The sequence below is a fragment of the Scyliorhinus torazame genome, chromosome 6 (assembly GCF_047496885.1).
Source record: "Scyliorhinus torazame isolate Kashiwa2021f chromosome 6, sScyTor2.1, whole genome shotgun sequence".
Taxonomy (NCBI): Eukaryota; Metazoa; Chordata; class Chondrichthyes; order Carcharhiniformes; family Scyliorhinidae; genus Scyliorhinus; species Scyliorhinus torazame.
In genome coordinates this window covers 214935051-214953756 of record NC_092712.1, presented here as the reverse complement: position 1 = coordinate 214953756, position 18706 = coordinate 214935051, and the positions used below count along the sequence as shown (strand labels likewise).

Genomic DNA, 18706 nt, shown 5'->3' with positions numbered 1-18706 from the left:
CCTAAACACCTTATTCACCCCTGCTGAATCTCCAACCAGGTTCCCATCTCCGTCATTTACTTTCCCTGTCTCCCTGGCTGCCTCCCTCTTTCTAAGCTGCTGTGCAAGCATTCTGCTGGCCTTCTCTCCATACTCATAGATCGCCCCCCTCGCCTTTCTCAGCTGCTCCACCGCCTTCCCTGTGGTTAACAAGCCGAACTCGGCCTGCAGTCTCCGCCTTTCCCTTAAAAGCCCTGCCTCTGGTGTCTCCGCATACCTCCTATCGATCTGTAGTAGCTCCTTTACCAATCGGTCCGTCTCTGCCTGTCTACCTTCTCCCTATGGGCCCGTATCGAGATCCGCTCCCTTCTGACACCGCCTTCAGTGCTACCCAGACCATCGCTGCTGAAATTTCCCCCGTGTCGTTGACCTGCAGGTAGTTCTGAATACATTTCCTCAGCTGCTCGCACACCCCTTCATCTGCCAAAAGTCCCACATCCAACCTCCAGTGCGGGCACTGGTTACTGTCTTTACTAACCTGCAGGTCAACCCAGTGCGGCGCATGGTCTGAGATTGTGATCGCCGAGTACCCCGTGCCCACCACCCCTGTCAGTAAGGCCCTGATCAAAATGAAGAAATCGATCCGGGAGTACACTTTATGCACGTGTGAGTAGAAGGAGAACTCCTTCACCCTCGGCTGCCCAAATCCCCATGGACCCCCCCATCTGCTCCATGAACCCTTTTAGTTCTTTTGTCATTGCTGGCACCCTGCCCGTTTTCGAGCTTGACCGGTCCAAGCCAGGGTCCATAACTGTGTTGAAGTCCCCTCCCATGACCAACCTGTGCGAGTCCAGGTCTGGTATCTTCCCCAGCATCCTCTTTATAAACTCCACATCATCCCAATTTGGCACATACACATTTACTAATACCACCTGCACCCCCTCCAGTTTCCCACTGACCATAATGTACCGACCTCCCACATCCGAAACTATTCTACCCGCCTCAAACACCACCCGTTTATTGACCAGGATCGCGACCCCTCTAGTCTTTGAATCCAGTCCCGAGTGAAAGACCTGACTGACCCAGCCTTTCCTCAATCTAATCTGGTCAGTTACTCTCAGGTGTGACTCCTCCAACATTATCACGTCAGCCTTCAGTCCCCTAAGATGCGCGAACACACGTGCCCTCTTGACCGGCCCATTTAACCCTCGAACATTCCAGGTGATCGGTCCTGGTTGGGGGGCTCATTGTCCCCCCCCCACCTTCGCCGATCAGCCACCCCCTTTTTTGGGCCTGCCTCGAGCCCATGCTCCGCGCCTCCACCGGCCCGCCCTGAGGCAGCCTCCGCCCCCAACCTCCTCTCTGTCCCTTGGCCCAAGTCCCTCCCTCGTCAGCAGATCATTTCCCCCCGTAACAACACTCTGTAACACAACCCCTTTGATAAACCGAACATATTCACACCCCCCACTGCGCTTCCGTGAGCTAGCCCACCCAGCTAGCTTGGTGGCCCCCATCCCTGGTGCCGGATAGTCTCCCACCTATTGTTCCCCCCCCCCCCCCCCCCCCCCCCCGCTCATACAAACATACTCCAACATCAAACAATCCCCACACAATTGCCCGACAGAAAACACCAAAGTCTAAACGAGCACACCTCCATTCGCCAACAGTGCAAATGAAAACCTTAACTCACTCAGCTCTGCCACTGGTCCCAAATCAATACAAAAGGCATTACAAACAGCTTCCACAAATCGAAAAACGAGAAACTTTTTTTTAAAGAACAAAGAAACAAAAAGAATTTTAAAAACATGAACGTTGCAGCAAAGTTCAAAAGTTCTCAGTCCACCACCAGTCCCTTCCTTTTCAAGAGGTCCAGCGCGTCCTCAGGCAACTCGAAATAAAAGTGCTGTTCCTCGTACGTGACCCAGAGACGGGGCGGATACAACAGTCCAAACTTCACCTTTTTCTTAAAAAGGATCGACTTAATCTGGTTGAAGCCTGCTCTTCTCCTGGCCACCTCCACACTCAGGTCTTGGTAGACCCGCAGGATACTATTGTCTCACTTAGAGCTCCTTGTCTGTTTGGCCCACTGTAGAATGCGCTCCTTATCCAAGTACCTGTGGAATCTCACCACCATTGCCCATGACGGGGGGTCTCCCGTTCGCAGCTTCCTCACGGGTGCTCTGTGAGCCTTGTCCACCTACAAGGGTCGGGAGAATGCCCCATCCCCCAGCAGCTTCTCAAACATACCTGCGATGTATGCCCCAGCGTCCGTTCCTTCGGACCCCTCCGGGAGCCCGACGATTCTTAGGTTCTGCCGGCGGGACCTATTCTCCAGGTCCTCCACCTTCTCCAGGAGCTTCTTTTGCTGGTCTCTCAGCCTCCCCACCTCCAGCTCCACCGCAGCTTGATGTTCCTCCTGCTCAGCCAACGCCTTCTCCACCTTCTGGATCGCCCGATCTTGGGTGCCCAATCTAAGCTTCAGCCGCTCAATTGACTCTTTTATCGGGTCCAAGCAGTCCCGTTTCTGATTAGCGAAGCCTTCCTGAATAACTTGCATCGGCTGCTCCGTTGACCGCTGGGTCGACAAACCAGAGGTCCGGTCCTCCGCCATGCTGTCTCCCGCTGCAGCTTCAGCCCAAGCCTTCTCTGTCTTTCTGTTTCTGCCTTTACGAACACTTCTAGTCCTTCTCTCCATGCACCGATGTGGGAATTCAGTACACAATTGCTTCTGTCTTCAGTTTTACAGTTCAAGTCCGGTAGAAAATCGGGGGAATAAAAAAATATTTTTTTAAAAAAAAGAAAATCGGGGGGAAAAGGTCCAAAAGTCTGACCCGAGCGGGAGCCACCAAATGTGCGACTTACTCCTTCATAGCCGCCACCGGAAGTCACCAGATTTCTCCTTTAAACTGCGCATGTGTAGGCACCAGAAGTGTGAACTCTGTCACTGTAATAATGGCAAATGCTGACAGACTCACTGTTGTTAGTACAACAAAATCTGAGCCATAATTAATATATGGGTCGAAATTCTCTTAACAAAAATTGGAAATAGCTTTGGAAATTGTACTGCGTATTGTTTTTCAACTGCCTCTAGAATTCACTGAGAAATCCAAGTCAAATTAGGTAATTAATTCTTATTCTGAAACTATTTACCTTCAAATCGCATTGCACCAGGTTCCATAATACGTGAAGGCATGGAATTCACCTTTGCACATCTTTCAGTAAAAGTGGTGAGGTGTCCCTCAGCATCGTTGTAATGCACCATTGCCATAGATAAGCCTCTGCAAAAACTCTTCAGAATGTAATTCAGTTTTTAAAAGAAGCTAATTTACAAGAAAACTGCTCATTGAATTTTTGCAGCATCCGAGCAGATGTTCCGAACCAGGACAACCTCAAATGGTGATTTTTGTTGGAGAATGAACCACACCCCTTGGGTGAAGATTTGGCCTGCTCTGTGGCAGATCTGGTTGATTCATGGCTGTATAAAGTAACTAAATGCTAGGGGGTCAAATTATGTACCCCACAATGTGGCCAGTCTTTTGCCTGGATTCTGAGCTGACAGTCTACCTACTTTAAAAAAAAAAAAAAAATCTCTCTGCCACCAAACTATCATTCAGTTGTTAGTCTTATGTGCATCATACTGATGCAAACTGAATCTACAACCAAGTAAACAAGTAGAAGTGCTACAATGAGGCTCACTAACAAATTAACAACCAGGAATCTGTTTACTCCAGACTCCCTTCATTATCAAAATCCCTGTCTGAAATCAATTACACTTTTTGGGGAGTTCATCTTTTCAGCATCTGTGCGTAGAGAACACTGGCCTGCAAGGTAAAGAAAATTAAAAATTATTCAAAAATAAACCTCCCTCATTATAATAATCAGATTTCAGCTCATATATAAAAGTGTACCCTCGCTCATACCACCTATCTGTAAGAATGCATTCAATTACTGTGTGGAATTGCCTAGCTAAGGATGCACAGAGCTAACTAGCTGCATAATTTGCCAATAAAGTTCACTATGCTAACTGGTGAGTTAAAAAGCAAATATTAGTAAATGTATTTTTGTTACAGAGTTGCTATAGAAGTTCCTAGGCACAATTTGTGTTCTTACTTTATTATAAATTTTGGAAATTACTGCCCTTTAGTTCTCCCACTAGAGGTGTTCATTATAAGCAAGCATGACACACAAGTCGTTGGGCACAGTATCTATAAATTAATATATTGAGGTTGCTGTTCTGGGCATAATTCACATACGAAGAATGCGATAATCACTTCATTTGTTGTAAGTATGCATATGCTCAGAAAAGAGATCCATTAACTGTTTAGGCAGTAAAGTCTCTGTGCAGCATCTCTCCTTTTATTCTTCTCCTCACTAATGTACATTGTTATTTTTTAGATCTTTCATGGCCTGAAACAAAGTTTTTTAAAAAAGTTAACTTAGTCACCTTGCACCAGACAAGGCCAGCATGTATTGCCCATCCCCAATTGCCCTTAAGAAGACAGTGGTGAGCTGCCTTCTTGAACAGCTGCAGTCCATACTCAGTGCTGTATAGGCGAGGATTTCCAGGATTTTGATCCAACAACAGTGAAGAAGTTCCAATACATTTCCAAGTCAGGATGGTGTAGGAGTTGGAGGTGGCCTGCAGGTAGTGGTGTTCCCATATGCCTGTTGCCCTTGTTCTACTAGGCAATAGAGGTCACAGCTTTGTGTTTGAAATATCATGGATAGATTCATCAATGACAAGTAGGCTGGTAAGGCAAGACCAAGTAGGTTTTTCTCCCTTGTTGGTGCTCTCACTACCTTCTGCAGGCCCAGTCTGGCAGCCATTCCCTTCAGGACATAGCACCACTACTGACCAACCTGGCTATCGAACCATTTTGGTCTTGGACATTGATGCCCACCACCAAGAGTAAATTCTATGTCCTTGTTACCAGCAGTGCTTCTTCCATGTGGTGTTCAATATGAGCACTGATTCATCAGCTGACAGAGGGTGGTCAGTGATATTCAGCAGGAGATTTCCTTGCTCGTGTTTGACCTGATGCCATGTGACATTCTGAGTCTGAAGCCAATGTTGAGGACATCCTGGGAAATCTTCCTCCTATGGCTGTGCCATCAGCTCTGGTGGTTCCGTCCTGCCGGTGGGACGGGACACCGAGAGGGTGCTTCTGGAGCCTGGGACATTGGTTGAAAGGTATGATTCCCTTCAGCATTTGTAGATTTAAGCACTGTTCATATTTTTTGTTGTGAATTATAAACACCACTGAGTTCCACAAGGCCTGGCATTGCGATGCTGAGCCAAACTTGTGCTCACCAATCCACTCCAGCCCTGTCTCCTCTTTTTAAGTCAGAGGATTATACAGATGCAACAAACAAGAATAGGCTGTCTACACAGATGCTTCAGAGATGTGGTTCGCTGTAGATCTTACCCAGGATCAAGCTGCTATGAAAGCACCTCACCGCAGCCCCATGAATGTTTCACACCAGAAGAGCAGCTAAACACTTCTTGTGATACTGACATTTACTGTTCACCAAGGAGAATAACTAACAAAGAATATAGAAAGGCACTGTGAGCAAACATAGTGCAAAGGAGTAGAAGCCTGGAGATTGACCTGTGACGTAGTTCAACAGGAGCTTATGCCCATGTATTTTGTTTTCATCTTTGGTGAGATTTGGGCATTCTGGCAAGGCCAGCATTTGTTGCCCATCCCCAATTTCCCTTGAATTGAGGGACTTACTGGTACATTTCAGAGGGTAGTTAAGAGTCAACCACATTGCTGTGGATCTAGAATCACATGTAGGTCCAGGTAAGGTGTCAGACTTCTTTTCCTAAAGGCATTAGTGAACCACTTGGGTTTTTATGATAATGGAAGATAGGTTCATGGTCACCTTTCCAGATTTTGGGCTGAATTTTACATTCCCCTGCTGGTGGGTTCTGAGACAGGGGTGGGAGCATGAAATTGAAGGAACCGGGGGCGTCATTCTCCGCCGGCGGGAGTCTCCGTTTTGCCGGCGCCCGGGGGTTTCCCGATGGCGTGGGGCTGCCCCACAATGGGAAACCCCATTGACCGGCCGGTGTTACGGAGACTCCCGCCAGCCGGTCGGGGCAGAAATGTGGCGGGGCGGGTAGGAGAATTTCACCCCGGATTCCCAACGAGTTCCTGGCCACCCCTGAAAACACAGTGATTTTACTCTGATTGGGTAAGGCCTCAGCCCACCCTTTCCTCAGTTGAGGCCTTTGCGTGGCCAATTAATGGCCACCTGATGGCTGTTTCCTGCCAAGCATCAATTTTAGGCTGGCAGGAGGATTTACCTAGTATGAGGAAAGCCTGTAAAAGACCAGCCGAGGTCTCGGGTGGGAAGGGTGGGTTGGGGCATGCTTCCATCTGAAGCCCCCTTCTAACTCTGGGCGCACACCTCCTTCCCCCAGCCTTCTGCCAACATCTCAAACACACCCTTTGTATCACGCGAGGCCTTCCCTACCCTTCCTGCCCTGTTATCCTTTAAACTGATCTTGTCCTCCATTCCTGGGACTTTGGCTCACTCAGGCATCTTCAAGAACTCCCTCGTCTGTGCAATGCAGCCTCTGATGCTCCCAAGTGAGGAGCGGAAGTCCTGCCTCCAGCTACTTAATGCCCTTTCGGTGTGAAGTGGCAGGAGGGCACTCAGAGTCGGCTGGAATGTGTTCTGCGCCGACTCTTCAGATGGCGGGAAAGGAGATCTCGCCATCCAAAAATTTCAGGCCTTTATTAACTGAATTTAAATTCTACCAGCTGCCGTGGCAAGATTTGAACCCATGTCCCCAGAGACTGGGCCTCTGGATTACAAGCACAGTGACATTACCATTATGCCACTCTCTGCCTTATTTATGGAAATTATAATTACTTCCAGGTGCAAAGAAGTCAGCAGTTGTCTGATATTTTCTGCATTGAAGGAGATATCTTTGCCGTGTTATTATAATGACACCTTGGGCTTACTTACTATACAAGACACATGGCACCAATTTCTCACAAGAGATTTGGGAAACACACTGTGGGGTCATTTGTTAAAACTAGGCACATGAGAACAGCTATTGTTGTATCTCTTCCCACATCTAATAGTGCACATGGCCGACTTTCATCTGTTCCCGAGTTTTATCTGGAACAGGTTGCCAGCCTGTTGCCAGAGGCTTATAGCTTAAGGGATGCTTGAGTTTCTCCCATTCTTATTGCCTGCCATTGACATATTGGAAGGATTTTCCAGGTTAATACTCAACCTGTTGACCATGTCATGAACACATCTTCCTTGGCCATCAAGTCCAGGGTGGGACTCCAACCCAGAGCTTCTAGCTCAGAGGTAGGGACACTACCGACTGCTCCACAAGACCTTTTTGGGAACAGTTATACATAGCTATAAATCGTGAAGACATCAGGCCTGGGATTCTCCAATCCCGCGACCCAAGTTCTGACGCTGGCGTGAAAAGCGGCGCAAGTCACTCCGGCAACAACCGGCCTCAAGTGGCTAGTATTCACCCCTTCCTAGGCGCCGGAGTGGTGTCCGCTGCTCCGGCGCCCGAAAGCCGGCGCGCCACGGCCGGCGTGAGTCCACGCATGCGCGCCACGGCCGGCGCGAGTCCATGCATGCGCGTGGGTTCCCATCTCCGCGGCCGCCCCCGGGCAATATGGCGGAGCCCTAAAGGGGCCCGGCGCAGAGGAACATAGGCCCCCCACGGAACTAGCCCACCTGCCGATCGGTAGAGGCCACCGTGGAGACCCCCCCCCTGGAGTCGGATCCCCCGTCCTCTCACCAGGACGGCCCCCGCAGCCACAACTCCGAGATCCCGCCGGGTGGAACCATACGTAACCCACGCCGGCAGAACTCGGTGGGCACTCGGCCCGTCGAGGCTCGGAGAATCGCCGGGGGGGCCGAGAATCGGCGGCCCGGTGTCGGGCAGCGTGGCGTGATTCTCGCGCCCCCCCCCCGGTGATTCTCCGACCCGGTGTGGGGTCGGAGAATCCCGGCCCAGAGCTGTGTGCTCTGAGTTAAACGACGACTTTCAGTCTTCCAGTGATATCCCTTAAAGGCATTTAAACAGTCCTTTCCTCTGGAGGTGTAAAACAATAGAGTAATGGTGGTGGTGACAAAGGGAGATGATTAAATGTATTGGAACTTTTCATTGAGTTGATTCCAGCTGCCAATTGCATTTGTCACTAATGAAGCTTAGAACTGGTATTCTGTCCTTCCCATCTCAATCCCAGCCCATTAATACTCCTCTGCTTTCCTACTGCCATGTTCCCATCTCAGTTTTGAATTCCCCCTTGAGTATAACCATGGCCACCATCTGTGCCTTTGCATTTTCTGAAGGCCACATCAAGCACTTGTCACTAACTTCGTATGAACAGCAAAGCCAATGCACCATCCTCCTCTCTTGTTGACCTACGTGTCCAAAGTGCCTTCTGGGTGCGAGCCCAGCAAGCTTCTTTCCCTTCCCACTCACCCCATCCACCACAAGCTGCTTGAACTTCACTGGTGGATCAATAATCAGCACCTCTCTCTGCACTTCCCTCTGAATATCTATTCTCTCGCAAGTTCTCTTGCCATCCGGGAACTTATTGTGGATGATTGCATTGACATGTTGGCTTTAACTAAAATCTGGCTTGTGAGCGGTAAACTTGTTGAAACCTCCCCACCTAGCAATACATTTAACCACTTGCCCCATCCATACCTCTGCTGTGACTGTATGGCCCTTGGCTACTCCTGTTCCTTGGCACTTTCTCTTTTGCGTGCCTTACCTTGTTTTGTCTTTTCATCTCTTCTTTAAAATTCCAGTTGTCTAGTCCACCTATCCCTCCCCATGAGATCACTGCCCTCATCACTCTGTCCTTCAGTCTCCCTTTCCTCGATCATATTGTCACCTCCCAAATCCATCTTTCTCACAACTCCATACTCAATCTCTGTTTAAAAAATACATTTGTTTTCCAATTAAGGGGCAATTTAGCGTGGCCAATCCACCTGTGCTGCACAACTTTGGGTTGTGGGGGTTGGGGGTGAGACCCACGCAGACACTGGGAGGATGTGCAAACTCCACACGGACAGTGACCTGGCGCCGGGATCGAACCCGGGTCCTCGCCGCCGTGAGGCAGCAGTGCTAACCACTGCACCAGTGTCGTCCACCTATTTCAATCTCTTTAATCAGGCTTCCATCCTTTTTTTTTAATAAACAATTTTAATGAGGTACTTTTTGGCATTGTAAACAGTAGAATTACAGAACGAGAAAATGAAACGACTGTACAGTAAACAAAGTACATGGTGCAATTGCCGTAGCCCGTCCCACCCAGATCTGCCTAATTGACCCCCTATACTGCATTCCCCTAACCCTCCTCCCATTTATGCCTCAGCTCCTCGGTCTGCGTCTCCACCGCCCCCATGAGCTCCTTGTAAATATCCGAGACACTTCCCTCCCCCACCCATCCTCGAGACACTATCCTATCTTGGGTCCCCCTTAGTGGCAAGAGTGGAAAAGATGGCACCTGCCTGCACAAAAAGTCCCGTACCTGAATATACCGGAATTCATTCTCCCTCGTCAACCCAAACTTGGCCTCCAGCGCCCTCAAGCTAGGGAAGTTCCCTTCCAAAAACAAATCTCCCATCCGTTCAATCCCTGCCCTCCGCCATACCCGAAACCCCCCCCCCCCTGTCCAACCTCCCCGGGGCATACCGATAATTATCACATATCGGGAACCAAACCGATGTTCCCGTTGCTCCCATGTGCCTCCTCCACTGTCCCCAGATCCGAAGGGCCGTCACCACTACAGGACTGGTGGAGAAGCGCGCCGGCGGGAACGGCAGTGGTGCCGTCACCAACACCCCCGACTGGTACCCCTACATGAGGCTGCCTCAACCCGTTCCCAAGCCGACCCTCCCCCCACCACCCACTTCCTTATCATGGCTATGTTAGCCGCCCAATAATAGTTGCTGAAATTCGGCAGTGCAAGCCCCCTTCCCCTCGATTCTGCTCGAGCATCACCCTCTACACTCGTGGGGACCTGCCCGCCCATACAAAGCCCCAAATGATCTTGCTTACCCTCTTAAAAAAGGAAAGTGGAATGAAAATGGGGAGACACTGGAACACGAATAAGAACCTCGGGAGGACCGTCATTTTAACTGTGTATTCTCCCAGCTAACGACAGCGGGAGCGCATGCCACCTCTGGAACTCCCCTCACACTTCATCTACCAGCCGGGACAGGTTCAGCTTGTGTAGGCGACCCCAATCCCGCGCCACTTGTATTCCCAGGTACATGAAACTGTCCCCAACTAACCGGAATGGCAGCTCCCTCAGCCGGTCCCCTTGGCCCCTCTCCTGAACTACAAACATTTCACTTTTTGTCATATTCAATTTGTACCCCGAAAACCGGCCGAATTCCCCCAGGGTCGCCATGATTCCGTCCATCCCCGCCATCGGGTCCGAAACATACTAGAGCAGGTCATCTGCGCACAATGAAACTCTATGCTCCACCCTCCCCCACCCCCGAACCAGCCCCTTCCAACCCACTGAAGCCCTCGGAGCAATTGCCAGCAGCTCTATAGCTAGCGCAAACAGCAATGGGGAGAGGGGGCACCCCGGTCTTGCCCCACGGTGCAGTCTAAAATAGTCGGAAGTCGTCTTGTTTGTCCTCAAACTCACCTCCGGGGCCTGATATAGCAGCCTGACCCAATCGATGAAACCTATCCCAAATCCAAACCGTCACAGCACCTCCCATAAGTATTCCCACTCTACCCGGTCAAACGCCTTCTCCGCGTCCATTGCCACCACTACCTCCACCTCCTTTCCCTCTGGGGGCATCATGATCACATTGAGCAATCTTCTTATATTCGCCACCTTTAACGAACCCTGTTTGGTCCTCCCTAATAACACTCGGCACACAATCCTCAATCCTAGTGGCCAAAAGCTTTGCCAGCAGTTTAGCATCCACGTTAAGGGAGATCGGCCTATAAGACCACACAACTCCAGGTTCTGGTCCCGTTTGAAAATAAAGGAGATGGTAGCCTGCAACATTGTCTGGGGCAGCACTCCTCTGTCCCTTGCCTCATTAAAAACCTTGACCAGCAGATGCCCCAATATCCCGGAGAACGTTTTTTTTTTTTATTAAATATTTTATTGAAAATTTTTGGTCAACCAACACAGTACATTGTGCATCCTTTACACAATATTATAACAACACAAATAACAATGACCTATTTTATAAACAAAAAATGAATAAATAATAAATAACAAAAATGAAAACTAGCCCTAATTGGCAACTGCCTTGTCACAAGTAACCCTCTCCAAAAATATAATTTAACAGTCCAATATATAATTATCTGTAGCAACGACCTATACATACTATACAGTATATATTAACAACCCTGAGAGTCCTTCTGGTTCCTCCTCCGCCCCCCCCCCCCCCCCCCCCCCCCCCCGATCCTGGGCTGCTGCTGCTGCCCTCTTTTTCCCATTCCGTCTATCTTTCTGCGAGGTATTCGACGAACGGTTGCCACCGCCTGGTGAACCCTTGAGCCGACCCCCTTAGGACGAACTTAATCCGCTCTAGCTTTATAAACCCCGCCATGTCATTTATCCAGGTCTCCACCCCCGGGGGCTTGGCTTCTTTCCACATTAGCAATATCCTGCGCCGGGCTACTAGGGACACAAAGGCCAAAACATCGGCCTCTCTCGCCTCCTGCACTCCCGGCTCTTGTGCAACCCCAAATATAGCCAACCCCCAGCTTGGTTCGACCCGGACTCCTACTACTTTTGAAAGCACCTTTGTCACCCCCATCCAAAACCTCTGTAGTGCCGGGCATGACCAAAACATATGGGTATGATTCGCTGGGCTTCTCGAGCACCTCGCACACCTATCCTCCACCCCAAAAAATTTACTGAGCCGTGCTCCAGTCATATGTGCCCTGTGTAATACCTTAAACTGAATCAGGCTTAGCCTGGCACACGAGGACGACGAGTTTACCCTGCTTAGGGCATCTGCCCACAGCCCCTCCTCGATCTCCTCCCCCAGCTCTTCTTCCCATTTCCCTTTTAGTTCATCTACCATAGTCTCCCCTTCGTCCCTCATTTCCCTATATATATCTGACACCTTACCATCCCCCACCCATGTCTTTGAGATCACTCTGTCCTGCACCTCTTGTGTCGGGAGCTGCGGGAATTCCCTCACCTGTTGCCTCGCAAAAGCCCTCAGTTGCATATACCTGAATGCATTCCCTTGGGGCAACCCATATTTCTCGGTCAGCGCTCCCAGACTCGCGAACTTCCCATCCACAAACAGATCTTTCAGTTGCGTTATTCCTGCTCTTTGCCACATTCCATATCCCCCATCCATTCCCCCCGGGGCAAACCTATGGTTGTTTCTTATCGGGGACCCCCCCAAGGCTCCAGTCTTTCCCCTATGCCGTCTCCACTGTCCCCAAATCTTCAGTGTAGCCACCACCACCGGGCTTGTGGTGTAGTTCCTCGGTGAGAACGGCAATGGGGCTGTCACCATAGCCTGTAGGCTAGTCCCCCTACAGGACGCCCTCTCTAATCTCTTCCACGCCGCTCCCTCCTCCTCTCCCATCCACTTACTCACCATTGAAATATTAGCGGCCCAATAATACTCACTTAGGCTCGGAAGTGCCAGCCCCCCCCTATCCCTGCTACGCTGTAAGAATCCCTTCCTCACTCTCGGGGTCTTCCCGGCCCACACAAAACCCATGATGCTCTTTTCAATCCTTTTAAAAAAAGCCTTCGTGATCACCACCGGGAGGCACTGAAACACAAAGAGGAATCTCGGGAGGACCACCATCTTAACCGCCTGCACCCTCCCTGCCATTGACAGGGATACCATATCCCATCTCTTGAAATCCTCCTCCATCTGTTCCACCAACCGCGTTAAATTTAACCTATGCAATGTGCCCCAATTCTTAGCTATCTGGATCCCCAGGTAACGAAAGTCCCTTGTTACCTTCCTCAACGGTAGGTCCTCTATTTCTCTACTCTGCTCCCCTGGATGCACCACAAACAACTCACTTTTCCCCATGTTCAATTTATACCCTGAAAAATCCCCAAACTCCCCAAGTATCCGCATTATTTCTGGCATCCCCTCCGCCGGGTCCGCCACGTATAGTAGCAAATCGTCCGCATACAAAGATACCCGGTGCTCTTCTCCTCCCCTAAGTACTCCCCTCCACTTCTTGGAACCCCTCAACGCTATCGGCAGGGGCTCAATCGCCAGTGCAAACAATAATGGGGACAGAGGGCATCCCTGCCTTGTCCCTCTATGGAGCCGAAAATATGCAGATCCCCGTCCATTCGTGACCACGCTCGCCACTGGGGCCCTATACAACAGCTGCACCCATCTAACATACCCCTCTCCAATACCAAATCTCCTCAACACCTCCCACAAATAATCCCACTCCACTCTATCAAATGCTTTCTCGGCATCCATCGCCACTAATATCTCCGTTTCTCCCTCTGGTGGGGCCATTATCATTACCCCTAACAACCTCCGTATATTCGTGTTCAGCTGTCTCCCCTTCACAAACCCAGTTTGGTCCTCGTGGACCACCGCGGGACACATTCCTCTATTCTCATTGCCATTACCTTGGCCAGGACCTTGGCATCTACATTTAGGAGGGAAATAGGTCTATAGGACCCGCATTGTAGCGGGTCCTTTTCCTTCTTTAAGAGAAGCGATATCGTTGCTTCAGACATAGTCGGGGGCAGTTGTCCCCTTTCCTTGGCCTCATTAAAGGTCCTCGTCAGTACCGGGGCGAGCAAGTCCACATATTTTCTCTAGAATTCGACTGGGAATCCATCCGGTCCCGGGGCCTTTCCCGCCTGCATGCTCCTAATTCCTTTCACCACTTCTTCTACCTCGATCTGTGCTCCCAGTCCCACCCTTTCCTGCTCTTCCACCTTGGGAAATTCCAGCCGATCCAAGAAGCCCATCATTCTCTCCCTCCCATCCGGGGGTTGAGCTTCATATAATTTTTTATAAAATGTCTTGAACACTCCATTCACTCTCTCCGCTCCCCGCTCCATCTCGCCTTCCTCATCCCTCACTCCCCCTATTTCCCTCGCTGCTCCCCTTTTCCTCAATTGGTGTGCCAGCAACCTGCTCGCCTTCTCCCCATATTCGTACTGTACACCCTGTGCCTTCCTCCATTGTGCCTCTGCAGTGCCTGTAGTCAGCAAGTCAAATTCTACATGTAGCCTTTGCCTTTCCCTGTACAGTCCCTCCTCCGGTGCTTCCGCATATTGTCTGTCCACCCTCAAAAGTTCTTGCAGCAACCGCTCCCGTTCCTTACTCTCCTGCTTCCCTTTATGTGCCCTTATTGATATCAGCTCCCCTCTAACCACCGCCTTCAACGCCTCCCAGACCACTCCCACCTGGACCTCCCCATTATCATTGAGTTCCAAGTACTTTTCAATGCACCCCCTCACCCTTAGACACACACCCTCATCTGCCATTAGTCCCATGTCCATTCTCCAGGGTGGGCGCCCTCCTGTTTCCTCCCCTATCTCCAAGTCCACCCAGTGTGGAGCGTGATCCGAAATGGCTATAGCCGTATACTCCGTTCCCCTCACCTTCGGGATCAATGCCCTACCCAGCACAAAAAAGTCTATTCGCGAGTAGACTTTATGGACATAGGAGAAAAACGAGAACTCCTTACTCCTAGGTCTGCTAAATCTCCACGGGTCTACACCTCCCATCTGCTCCATAAAATCTTTAAGTACCTTGGCTGCTGCCGGCCTCCTTCCAGTCCTGGACTTCGACCTATCCAGCCCTGGTTCCAACACCGTATTAAAATCTCCCCCCATTATCAGCTTTCCCATCTCTAGGTCCGGAATGCGTCCTAGCATCCGCCTCATAAAATTGGCATCATCCCAGTTCGGGGCATATACGTTTACCAAAAGCACCGTCTCCCCCTGTAGTTTGCCACTCACCATCACGTATCTGCCCCCGTTATCCGCCACTATAGTCTTTGCCTCGAACATTACCCGCTTCCCCACTAATATAGCCACCCCCCTGTTTTTCGCATCTAGCCCCGAATGGAACACCTGCCCCACCCATCCTTTGCGTAGCCTAACCTGGTCTATCAGTTTCAGGTGCGTTTCCTGTAACATAACCACATCTGCCTTAAGTTTCTTAAGGTGTGCGAGTACCCGTGCCCTCTTTATCGGCCCGTTCAGCCCTCTCACGTTCCACGTGATCAGCCGAGTTGGGGGGCTTCCTACCCCCCCCCCCCCCCCTTGTCGATTAGCCATCACCTTTTTCCAGCTCCTCACCCGGTTCCCACGCAGCTGTATCTCCCCCAGGCGGTGCCCCCCCGCCCATCCTCTCCCATACCAGCTCCCCCCTCTCCCCAGCAGCAGCAACCCAGTAATTCCCCCCTCCCACCCCCCCCGCTAGATCCCCCGCTAGCGTAATTACTCCCCCCATGTTGCTCCCAGAAGTCAGCAAACTCTGGCTGACCTTGGCTTCCCCCCGTGACCTCGGCTCGCACCGTGCGACGCACCGTGCGACGCCCCCTCCTTCCTGCTTCTCTATTCCCGCCATGATTATCATAGCGCGGGAACCAAGCCCGCGCTTCTCTCTTGGCCCCGCCCCCAATGGCCAATGCCCCATCTCCTCCACCTCCCCTCCTCCCCCCATCACCACCTGTGGGAGAGAGAAAAGTTACCACATCGCAGGATTAGTACATAAAACCCCTCTTTGCCCCCCACATTCGCCCCACCACTTTGTTTGAACGTTCTTTTTAATAACCCGCTCATTCCAGTTTTTCTTCCACAATAAAAGTCCACGCTTCATCCGCCGTCTCAAAGTAGTGGTGCCTCCCTCGATATGTGACCCACAGTCTTGCCGGTTGCAGCATTCCAAATTTTATCTTCTTTTTATGAAGCACCGCCTTGGCCCGATTAAAGCTCGCCCTCCTTCTCGCCACCTCCGCACTCCAGTCTTGATAAACGCGGATCACCGCGTTCTCCCATTTACTGCTCCGAGTTTTCTTCGCCCATCTAAGGACCATTTCTCTATCCTTAAAACGGAGGAATCTCACCACTATGGCTCTGGGAATTTCTCCTGCTCTCGGTCCTCGCGCCATCACTCGGTATGCTCCCTCCACCTCCAACGGACCCGCCGGGGCCTCCGCTCCCATTAACGAGTGCAGCATCGTGCTCACATATGCCCCGACGTCCGCTCCCTCCACACCTTCAGGAAGACCAAGAATCCTCAGGTTGTTCCTCCTTGCGTTGTTTTCCAGTGCCTCCAACCTTTCCACACATCGTTTCTGATGTGCCTCCTGCGTCTCCGTCTTCACCACCAGGCCCTGTATATCGTCCTCATTCTCGGCTGCCTTTGCCTTCACGACCCGAAGCTCCCGCTCCTGGGTCTTTTGTTCCTCCTTTAGCCCTTCGATCGCCTGTAGTATCGGGGCCAACAGCTCTTTCTTCATTTCCTTTTTGATCTCTTCCACACAGCATTTCAAGAACTCTTGTTGTTCAGGGCCCCATGTTAAACTGCCACCTTCCGACGCCATCTTGGTTTTTGCTTGCCTTCCTTGCCGCTGTTCTAAAGGATCCACTGCAATCTGGCCACTCTCTCCTCCTTTTTCCATCCGTATCCAGGGGGGATTCCCTTCTGGTTTACCGCACAGTGTTTTTAGCCGTCAAAATTGCCGTTGGGGCTCCTATCAAGAGCCCAAAAGTCCGTTTCACAGGGAGCTGCCGAAACGTGCGACTCAGCTGGTCATCGCCGCACCCGGAAGTCCCCGGAGAACGTTTTATACAATTCTACCGGGTACCCATCCGGCCCTGGGGCTTTACCTGACTGCATGGCCTTTAAGCCCTCAAATATCTCCTCCACTCTGATCGGGGCGCCCAGCCCTTCTACTAGCTCCCTATCCACTTTTGGGAATATCAGGCGGTCTAAGAAGCCTCTTATCCCCTCCGGCCCCGCAGGGGACTCCGAGCTATAGAGTCTGCTATAAAAGTCCTTGAAAGCCCTGTTCACACCCGCCGCATCCCCTTCCAAGTTACCGCCTCCATCCACCACTTTACCTATTGCCCTAGCCACCTCCCTCTTTCTGAGCTGCTGAGCCAGCATCTCTCCATGTTCATATACTGCACCCTTCGCTTTTCTGAGCTGCTCTACTGCCTTACCTGTGGACACCACCCCAAACTCCGCCTGCAGCCTCCTCCATCCCTCAAGAGCTACGCACTTGGGGTCCCCACATACCTCCTGTCAATCTGCAGGTTCTCCGCTAACAGTCAGTCCGTTTCTGCCCTGTCCGTCTTGTCCCTATGAGCCCGGAGTGAAATCCGCTCCCCTCTCACCACTGCCTTGAGCGCCTCCCACACCACCGCTGCTGAGACTTCCCCCGTATCGTTGACCTGAAGATAGTTTTGTAAACACTTCCTCACCTTCTCGCACACCTCTTCGTCCACCAGCAGTCCCACATCCAGCCTCCACTGCGGGCGCTGGAAGCTCTCTTCACTCACCTGTAGCTTGACCCAGTACGGGGCATGGTTGGAAATGGCGATTGCCGAATACTGCGCATCCACCACCCCTGTCAGTAGATCCCTACTCAGTATTAAAAAATCGATCCGGGAGTAGACCCTATGGACGTGCGAGAAAAAGGTGGTATCCTGAGGTCTTGGGCAGAGCAGGAAGCAAATGGCCTTCTAAACCTCCACGGGTCGACCCCCCCACCCCCCCCCCCCCCCCCCCCCACCCCCCATCTGCTCCATGAACTCCCTCAGCTCTTTTCCCATTGCTGACACTCTGCCTGTTTTTGAGCACAACCGGTCCAGGCCTGGATCAATATCTGTATTGAAGTACCCTCCCATAACCAGCTTGTGGGAATCCAGGTCGGGTATCTTCCCCAGCACCCTCTTTATGAAATCCGCATCATCCCAGTTTGGCGCGTATATGTTGACCAGGATCACCTTCCTCCCTTCCAGCTTACTGCTAACCATAACGTAGCGACCTCCCCCGTCCGAAACAATACTCCCCACCTCAAACTGCAGCCGCTGGTTCACCAGAATCGCGACCCCCCTGGTCTCAGTATCTAGCCCTGAGTGGAATACCTGACTAACCCAGCTCTTCCTCAATCCAATCTGGTCCACTACCTTCAGGTCCGTCTCCTGCAACATTATCACGTCCGCCTTTAGAGCCCTAAGATGCGCTAACACTTTTGCCCTCTTCACCGGCCCATTTAGCCCTCTAACATTCCACATGACTAGCCTAGTTGGGGGGCACTGTGCCCCCCTCCTCCCCCCCCCCCCCCCCACCATCAGCCTCTGCCCCGCGCCTCTGTAGCCCCGCCTCCTGGCAGCGCCCATCCCCGACTCTTCTCCACTTAAATCAAATTACTCCCTCATCAGCCGAACACTCTCTCTCCTCCCCCCCCCCCCCCCCCCCCCCCCCCAGCAACAACACTCTGTAACCTAACCCCATCCCTAATCTGATTGTATACACACCCCCACTGTGCTTCTGCAGACCAGCTCACCCAGCTATCCTGGTGGCCCACGGCTCCGGCGCTAGCATGTCTCCCACCTATTGTTACCTACCTGCCCACCCCCGCCCATTGAAACCATCGCCCTCATCAACCCAGCCCCGACAACCGCCCACTTTAAGAAACAGACGCCAACCAAAGTCAGTATAAAGAAGAACAAAGCCAAACTCTCGCCATAATACAGATTGAAGTAATACTACT

The 18706-nt window shown here is 51.3% G+C and overlaps 1 protein-coding gene across 3 annotated transcripts in view; it reads left to right on the top strand.

Annotated features, from left to right (window-relative positions):
* Window positions 1-18706, top strand: part of creb5b (cAMP responsive element binding protein 5b) — a 645202-nt gene that overhangs the window by 493570 nt on the left and 132926 nt on the right. The window lies entirely within an intron of this gene.